General features: G+C 44.4%; 1 protein-coding gene across 2 annotated transcripts in view; it reads left to right on the top strand.

Annotated features, from left to right (window-relative positions):
• Positions 1 to 9,634, top strand: part of grik5 (glutamate receptor, ionotropic, kainate 5) — a 194,757-nt gene that overhangs the window by 28,274 nt on the left and 156,849 nt on the right. The window lies entirely within an intron of this gene.

Genomic DNA, 9,634 nt, shown 5'->3' with positions numbered 1-9,634 from the left:
ACAATAAACAGTTAACATAAAGGCTAGCCAAGTAAAATAAGACATGACCAAGTACATGAGAAAATACAATAAGTGTAGGCACTGAAGGTATTCAACATGCTGAAAATGAATAAATAATACTGTACATGTCGATAGTTAGGCCTCACAGCTTGGAGACCCGAGTTCGATTCCACCCTCAGTTTCCTCCCACATTCCAAAAACATGCTAGGTTAATTAGCGACTCCAAATTGTCCATAGGTATGAATGTGAGTGTGAATGGTTGTTTGTCTATATGTGCCCTGTGATTGGCTGGCTGACCAGTCCAGGGGTGTACCCCGCCTCTCGCTCAAAGACAAGCTGGGATAGGCTTCATCGCCTCCTCGTGAGGATAAGCGGTAGAAAATGAATGAATGAATTAATCCGTATCTCTTTTTTTTCACACAGTCTTTCTGCCAACTTGTCTGTTTACTCCACTCTTAGTCTTCCTAAAAGTCTTCCTCACCACCGCCTTAGGAGGTCTCATAAGGCTTTGTAAATAACTTTTATCTTAGCATGTAAAAATTCCAAGAAAAATCTAAGATTTTTCTCAGATTGACGTCACTTAGAGCTAGTTTTAGCCTGAGGATGCTTTGTGAATACAGGCCCAGGAAGCCTGTAGCCCCTGTTATATGGATAGCGTCACACTCGAAACACCAAAAAGTGAAATTCCTGGAGTAAATCTATTTAGACTATTTACTGGAAACCCATTTTTACATTCAAGACAGTGTTGTTTTTTGCTTTGACTAAAGATATCTTGCCCAGTTCCAGTAAAACTGCTGCTATGATTAAGACCAATGTTAATCTCTTTGGGCAGCCATCTTTGTTTGCAAGTTTGGACTCTAATTCATTCATTCATTCATTCATTTTCTATCGCTTATCCTCACGAGGGTCGCGGAGGGGGCTGGAGCCTATCCCAGCTGTCTTTGTGCGAGAGGCGGGGTACACCCTAGACTGGTCACCAGCCAATCACAGGGCACATATAGACAAACAACCATTCACACTCACATTCATACCTATGGACAATTTGGAGTCGCCAATTAACCTAGCATGTTTTTGGAAAGTGGGAGGAAACACAAAGATGGCCGAGGGTGGAATTTTGGACTCTCCCGACACCCAAACCACACCCGTACCTGCCGTCTCCATCTCCTCAAAGGACGCTGATTGTTTCAGGTTATTTTCCGACACAATTATTTTCTGCACGGCCTCACTTTGAAGCTGTGGGATCTCACCACCGCAAGGTTAACTAAGCTGACTGCTACGCAGGAAAAGTAAATGTCTGTTCTTTTTATTGTGTCACGGCAGAGGGGGGGGGTGAAAGAAGAAAAAAAAAATGCAGCAATTTCACAACGCCGGAGGAACTCGGGACTCCACTATGTCAACCATTACGCTGCCGTCGCCAAACGAGGACAAAACACAAAGCTGTCCTCCTTGGTGCCGCTTGAAGATCACATCATCTTCTTTTTTTCCAATTTCACCAACGCGTCTCGGTGCGACATAATGACTCGTTTCTGGTTGGCCGCTGGCGCTTTTGAGAAGATATCCCCTCGACGACAATAACAGCAGCGTGCCGTAAAGGGATAACTTGTCTTATTGCTCAATGGATTTACATACAGCAGGTGATCATGGTGGCCTCGGGCTGGCTGTAACTGATGGTGCGTGTCAGCTGTGTACGCCACTCTTGTCTTTTCATTTGGGCTCCGGCCTTCCGGGCCATCGTCCTGCAGATGTACAGCTTGGAAGACTAAATTGCCTTTTTTCACTAGCCGACTGCACGTGTGTACACTGCATCCAAGCATATTTCCATTCAGCATTTGCCACCCTGCAAAAATAGCATTGTGTGAGTGGACAATGGCAATTAAAGAGAGATGGACAGGATTCTGGAGCCGAATCTTGTCTAAATTTGGTGTAATGACAACAGCAGTCACTTTTATTGCAAATTTTGATCCAAAATCCAAAAACTATAAAAGCAATCTTCACTCGCTAAATGTACTGCAAAAAAGGTCAGTAAGGATAATTCATAAAGCTGCCTACAGAGAACATACTAACTCCTTATTTTTTAAATCACAAATACTTAAAATTGCTGATATAGTTAATCTTCAAACAGCTAAAGTAATGCATAAGGATAAAAACAACCAATTAGCTAAAAATGTCATCCAATACTTCTCTACAAGAGAGGAGAAATATGATCTCAGGGAAGAACTACATTTGAAACACTTATATGCTAGGACTACGTTAAAAAGCCATAGCATTTCAGTATGTGGAATCAAACTATGGAATGGATTGAGTAAGACCCTCAAACAATGCATAACGATGAGCCAATTCAAGAAACAATACAAGCAGTTGATGAACAATAAAAAATAAATAAAACTAAAAAAAAAAATAAAACTAAAAAAAATATAATAAAAACTTAAACTATATTAGGAAAGCAGGAAGTGAACAAATGTAACAGTTACTGATTGTAAAAGTACCACATGGAGGGGTAGGATTGAATAAGCTTTGCTTCTTCCTACTCCTTTTGGACATGTGGAACTATGAACTGATTATGTGATGCATTCAATTGTAATCCGATGCATGTTCAAATGAAATAAAACCATTACCATTACCAAAATCGGTGAAGAATGTCGACATCAAGCTAGCAGTAAGGGAAGGAGTGAGCTAGCGTACCATCATACTATTTTTGTGACCATTCCCATCTTTTTGTGAACAAAGAACTTTAATTTCGGATCTTTTCTGATTAGTATTAATTCCCACGTGTTTGCTTAGCTTGCACTATGCAGTACTGTAATCGCCACCTGTAATCGCTATCTAGGAAAGCATACATACATAAAAATCATACAAAACAAGGCGAGCCTCAGGAGTCGACTCTCGGAAAGTATCGAACAGCTCTTTGTTCACAACGAGCTGTAATTTCGTCCTCCACGAGGCATACCGAAGTGTTAGCACTACAACCGGCCCTCGCTCGGATGGTATTATTATGTACTTTATTCTCAGTCTGTAGGGCTTTTCTTTTATAAAACGCATTACTAATTCAAGCTGATTTACTTTGCTGCAAAGGCTTTAATATTAAAATACCATTGTACAATAATCCATTTTAAAAGAAACCCTATTCAGAATAATGCTAATGAGAGGATGTATGTGCGTTGTGCATTCTCTGAGGCTTTCCCGGCGAGGGGATGTAAGCGCGAAAAAAAGAGGAGGTGGGGATAGTGTGTGGGAGAGGCGATAAGAAGCGATAGCTCAGCAGAAAGGTGTAAACTCCTCTGGCTGCTCGCTAATCTAGCCGGCTTAAGGGGCAGTTGTGGCCGAGGGTGGAATTGAACCCTGGTCTCCTAGCTGTGAGGTCTGCGCACTAACCACCAGACCGCCGTGCCGCCCGCTGTTGGTTATGTTGTTGTTAATTAAATAGAATGAACTGCTTGTTAATTGGCGACTTCAAATTGTCCATAGTGTTGCACAGTGTACAAGTGGTTAGCACACAGGCCTCACAGCAAGGAGACCCACGTTCAATTCCTTCCTCGTTCATCTCTGTGTGGAGTTTGCATGTTCTCCTCAGCAGAAAGGTGTAAACTCCTCTGGCTGCTAGTTAATCTAGCCGGCTAAAGGGGCAGTTGTGGCCGAGGGTGGAATTGAACCCTGGTCTTCTAGCTGTGAGGTGTGCGCGCTAACCACTCGACTGCTGTGCAGCCCTATGTTGGTTATGTTGTTGTTAATTAAATAGAATGAACTGCTTATTAATTGGTGACTTCAAATTGTCCATAGGCATGAATGTGGTTAGCGCACAGGCCACACAGCTAGGAGACCCGAGTTCGATTCCACCCTCTGCCATCTCTGTGTGGATTTTGCATGTTCTCCCCGTGCATGCGTGGGTTTTCTCCGGGTGCTCCGGCTTCCTCCCACATTCCAAAAACATGCTAGGTTAATTAGCGACCCCAAATTGTCCATAGGTATGAATGTGAGTGTGAATGGTTGTTTGTCTATATGTGCCCTGTGATTGGCTGGCGACCAGTCCAGGGTGTACCCCGCCTCTCGCCCGAAGACAGCTGGGATAGGCTCCAGCACATAGTCCATAGTGTTGCACGGTGTTCAAGTGGTTAGCACACAGGCCTCACAGCAAGGAGACCCGCGTTCAATTCCTTCCTCGTCCATCTCTGTGTGGATTTTGCATGTTCTCCTCAGCAGAAAGGTGTAAATTCCTGTGGCTGCTAGCTAATCTAGCCGGCTTAAAGGGCAGTTGTGTTTTTTATTTTTTTTTCCATTGAGCCCCCATGGCGTTGTCGGAACCACAGGCGCCACAGGAGGGGACCCGGGACACATTGATTAGCTGGTGAGCGAGATATGCACCGGAGGACTAACTCCGGTGCTAATCCTCTCCCGCCACCTTTGACCTCCTGCAGCAATTTCTCACAAGGCATTATTGAGGAAGGGGGCACTAGATGACGAATGAGAGTAGTCAAAAAAAAAAAAAGAAACCTCAAACACTCACGGCTTGTGTCTGATCTCGAGCCAAAAATCTGTGAAGGTGCGCGTGCACGGCATCTGCCCCTGCTTACTGCTGCTACGCTGGCTTATCTGTGTGAGAGCTTTTGCTGTAAATAAAAGCGGAGTTCTGGCAGGGAAGACAGGGTGCAGCAGGCCGAGCCAAAGTACCATTACAGTAACTCAAAAGAAAGAGAGAGTGCAACACGTTTGAAGTGGAACTGTATTGGCATATGATGAATAAACATGATCAATCCATTACTTTTTCAACTGACTGGCGCGAGGCTCATTAGCGACCAAAAGGCTGCCGCTGATTAAAAGAAGGGGTGGTCGTGACCCTGCACGTGTTACCGGAAACACCGACAATGAAGAAGATGCCTCTCAGATTATTTGTAACGACTGATCCTTTGGGTCGCTTGCTACTCAACATTAGCATGTCTGTTTACTTTTAGCATGAATGTAATACAGATAGCATCAAAGTTTTATAATCCTTAAAGTTGTAAGAGGCATTGAGCTGTGTGAGAAATTCCAAGTCAATCTAATTTAGGATATTTAATAACAGCGCCACCATGTGTTATGTGGGCAAACCCAATTAGAGGTGTATGTTTTGACATATTTTCACCCTTTTGTGTGTGGTTGCATTGGTAAATTTCTAGAAAATTATGCAAACTACTCATGGTTATGTTGGTTATTCATTCCAGTTCCAGTAAAACTGCTGCTATGATTAACACCCATGTTAATCTCTTTGGGCAGCCATCTTTGTTTACAAGTTTGGACTCTAATTCATTCATTCATTAATTTTCCACCGCATATCCTCTACGACGAGGGTCGTAGGGGTGCTGGAGCCTATTCCAGCTGAGGCGGGGTACACCCTGGACTGGTCAGCCAATCAAAGCACATATATACAAACAACCATTCACACTCACATTCATACCTATGGACAATTTGGAGTCGCCAATTAACCTAGCATGTTTTTGGAATGTGGGAGGAAACCGGAGTACCCGGAGAAAACCCACGCATGCACGGGGAGAACATGCAAACTCTACACAGAGATGGCCGAGGAAGGAATTGAACGCGGGTTTCCTAGCTGTGAGGCCTGTGTGTTAACATGTTTTTGGAATGTGGGAGGAAACCGTAGAGAAAATCCACACATGCACGGGGAGAACATGCAAACTCACTTTACAGAAAAATGGCCGAGGGGGAATTGAACCCTGGTCTCCTAGCTGTGAGGTCTGCGCGCTAACCACTTGTTCGCCGTGCAGCCCTATGTTGGTTATGTTGTTAATTAAATCGAACGAACTGCTTGTTAATTGGCGACTTCAAATTGTCCATAGGTATGAATTCGGTTAGCGTGCAGGCCACACAGCTAGGAGACCCGAGTTTGATTCCACCCTCGGCCATCTCAATGTGGAGTTTGCATGTTCTCCCCGTGCATGCGTGGGTTTTTTCTGGGTACTCCGGTTTCCTCCCACATTCCAAAAACATGCTAGGTTAATTGGCGACTCCAAATTGTCCATAGGAATGAATGTGAGTGTGAATGGTTGTTTGTCTATATGTGCCCTGTGATTGGCTGGTGACCAGTCTAGGGTGTACCCCGCCTCTCGCCTGAAGACAACTGAGATATGCTCCAGCCTGCCCGCGACTCTTGTGAGGATAAGCGATATAGAAAATGGATGTATGGATGAAAATTTGGGTTAATTTTCCAACCATAGTCAAGCTGTAGGTGTGGTTATTGACGTCCTATAGTGTGTCCAGAGTGCCCCCCTGTGTTTCCCCCAGAAAAGTGGCCCCCTCTGATAAGCCGGTCCAGCAGCCGTTGTACCAGCAGCGTGATTAGAAACCCTGCATGCTGATTCTCTTCCTCCACCACATCCATCGAACATGGCTGTCAATACATTGCAGTCTGTGCTCTTTGAGCCCCCCCCCCCCCCTCGTTTCAAAGGTGCACTGAATGCATATCGCAGCACACTGTTGGTGTGACAGCATTAGAGGAATCAGTAACAGCCTTTAAGTCTTTCTGAGGCGGATTGGGGCGGAGATTAAACAACATCGGTTAAAGGGAGATGCCAGGGAGGGGCGCAAATGTTTTTGGGTCTTACAGGCATCCGACACCTCCTCCATAATAGCGAGCTAATCCTTTTTATACAGTGTGAGTCTTTCCCTCCACACACACACACACACGCTGTTACCAGCCAAACACACACACATGCAAGCAGGCAGGCAGGCACAGATTCAAAAGCATTCACACACTTCAAGGGCACACATTGATAAACACTCATCATCTTCACTCAGCTGATGAATGCACATCTCTGAACTGGTGATAATTAATTGAAACGGCTCGTCAAGTCACATCCACAAAAGCCAACTTAAAAAAAAAAAATCCAAATAAATCATCGAGCAGCACATCCGTCACCAGAGATCGTCCAGGGGTTATTACTCAAAGTTACGCTTCCAGGCTAAAAAACGAAGGACTTTGTATCACTGTTGCTCATACACCAAATGAAGTCATTATAAGCCGTGATGACAGATGTCCCTTCACGTTTGCCGTTTGGCTGCGTTGAAATGCTGCCAAAATGCCTGACGCTGTGGTGTAACGAGCAGGCCGAGGTGCACTTGGACTGCAGTGGCCACCCACCCATCCATCCATCCATCCATCCATTTGTTATACCGCTTCTCTTTTTCAGGGTTGCAGGCAGGCTTCACCCTGAACTGATCAGTCAATAGCCCTGTTCACAGTTCCCTGAAACGCTGCCATCAGCTCAGAATGTAAGGTATGACGTCAACCTGCCCGTTTTCCAGCTTTGAGGGTAGTAAGCGGAGCAGTATCAGAAGAGAGATGATATCTGTGTGAAAGGATAATTGACAACGCCAAGACTGGAGGTGAAGTTAAACACCTGAAACTCACTTTGTCCATTCTGTTGTGTTGAAAGTGATTGTTGCTGTCTGAGTGTTTTACCTGTTACCATGTATCATCATCATATGAACATGCATCGGGTTCTGTGTGAAATGCACAGGTAATTTAAAGCTGGACTGAACTGATGGCTAACCACGAGCCCTTTAAAAAAAACTGTATATGTAAATGCTATCTGTCAAGTACGGTTGCTGCTTCTCGAAGTTCTGTGTGAAATGCACTTAATGCTTAACTGGAGTGGTAGCCAGACACTTTCACACTGCCTTTAATAGTCGGCTTTTTGGCATCATGCTTTCTGTGTGAACAGCGGCAGCAACATCAATTGTAGTATCAGAGCCGTAACAGAGGCAGGCTTCTGCTTGTGTGAAAGTGTATCGTGCAATGCCGGGACTGGAAAGTGAAACTCACTTTGTCCATTCTGTTGTGTTGAAAGTGATTGTTGCTGTCTGAGTATTTTACCTGTTACCATGTTGCATCATCATATGAACATGCACCGGGTTCTGTGGTTTCTGTGTGAAATGCACAGGTAATTTAAAGCTGGACTGAAGTGATAGCGAACCACTAGCCCTTTAAAAAACTGTATGTGTAAATGCAATCTGGCAAGTACAAGTTATGCTGTTGCTCCTTCTCGAAGTTCTGTGTGAAATGCAGTTAATGCTGGATTGGTAGCCAGACACTTTCACACCGCCCTTGAAAGCCGGCTTTTTGGCATCATGCTTTCTGTGTGAACAGCACCGACACTGAATGTGAGGTACAACATCAATTGTATTGACAATTGTGTGGCTTTGGAGGAAGTACCTGAGCCATAACAGAGCCGGCATGATGCTTGTGTGTCATGAGCTCAAGTTTCTAACACCTGACACCTTCTTCTTGCAATTGTTGCTGTCCAAGAAGTATTTTTACGTCACACCATGTTATGTTGGCCTTTGTGGGGAAAAAAACACAGGCGTGTAAATGCAGGATTTACTGTTATGTCCCTGATGTACCCATTTTTCAGTATCTCTGTGTGAAAGTTGCTAATCACAGCCTCATTAAAGGTGAGCTCTGTGAACCACGACACTGCCAATAGCAGCAATTGCAGCTGATGAAAAAAAGGTGTCCATTAATTTTGTGACATCAAATCGCCGTTGTTGAATCCCCTTAACGGCGCTGACTCATTTTAGCCTTTTAGGCTCAGTGAGAGGTGGTGAAGGGTTTGGGGGGTGGGGAGTGGGGGGCAATGGGATGGGGCGGTTAGTAGTCATTTTGTCCCGTTTCATTGTCATTATCCCCCTCCTTGCACACTCTGATTGCACAGGCCAATTAAAATGAACCATTCAGCAAAAGCACTTTCTGCCACCCGATTGTTGTGTCATTTACGGAGCATTAGCATCGCCCAAACTCTTATTCATCTTTGTCCCCCCCCTCTTCTTCTTCTCTCTCTGGGGTTGTCCAAAGTAATAAGTGTTTTGCAGCGTGATAATGCTTGCATTGGCTTTTTCTTTTGGGTCCGTATTGAAATCTCTATCCCTTGTCCCCCGTTGTCTCTCATGAGGTGATACTATCACATTTCCCTTTGGAGGGTGTCCTCCTCTCCAGCTGAATTAACCAACCCCCCCTCTTTTGACTTTATACGTCCTCCGTCTTGCAGGCGTCCATCTTACCGCCACAATTCTCCCACCTCCATCACTCCCTTTAGTCACACACCTCCTTGTGGATGGGAGTCTCCAGTTGGGAAGCATCCGAGTGTAACCGGCTAAATTGGACTGTTATGGTGAGGCAACGCACGCATGAGAGATTGTTGAGTTAATGGACAACTTAGCGTGGTTCATTGTTATAGCCTTTAGCGTCATTATGGCCGTTCTCTCCTCTGTGTCACCTAATCTTTTTACCTGTAGTCCTTCTTCCCGTTCGTTGTCTCTGAAGTGGGACGTTTCTGGAGAAAAACATTACCACACGTTTCTGTAGCTGTTATACGTATATTTTAAGATGTGTAGTGAAGCCTGATTTTGTAAACAAACAAGGGAAATGATTTATAAAGGTTTATCACATATTACTGTTAGAACATCATTAAAAATGTCACTTTTGTATAATAGGGGGCCTTTTTTTGCCCTGTCCAGCCATTGGGGCAGATAATATTATTGATCTTTTGTTTGTATTATTGATCAGATGTGCTTGGCCAAGGAAAAGTGTAAGCTACACCTTCCCTGTTATATGGAGTATTAGTTGGCTTTATTTGATGTTTTGTTG

The sequence above is a fragment of the Doryrhamphus excisus genome, chromosome 17, assembly GCF_030265055.1.
Source record: "Doryrhamphus excisus isolate RoL2022-K1 chromosome 17, RoL_Dexc_1.0, whole genome shotgun sequence".
Taxonomy (NCBI): domain Eukaryota; kingdom Metazoa; phylum Chordata; class Actinopteri; order Syngnathiformes; family Syngnathidae; genus Doryrhamphus; species Doryrhamphus excisus.
This window is presented reverse-complemented; position numbering and strand designations above follow the sequence as displayed.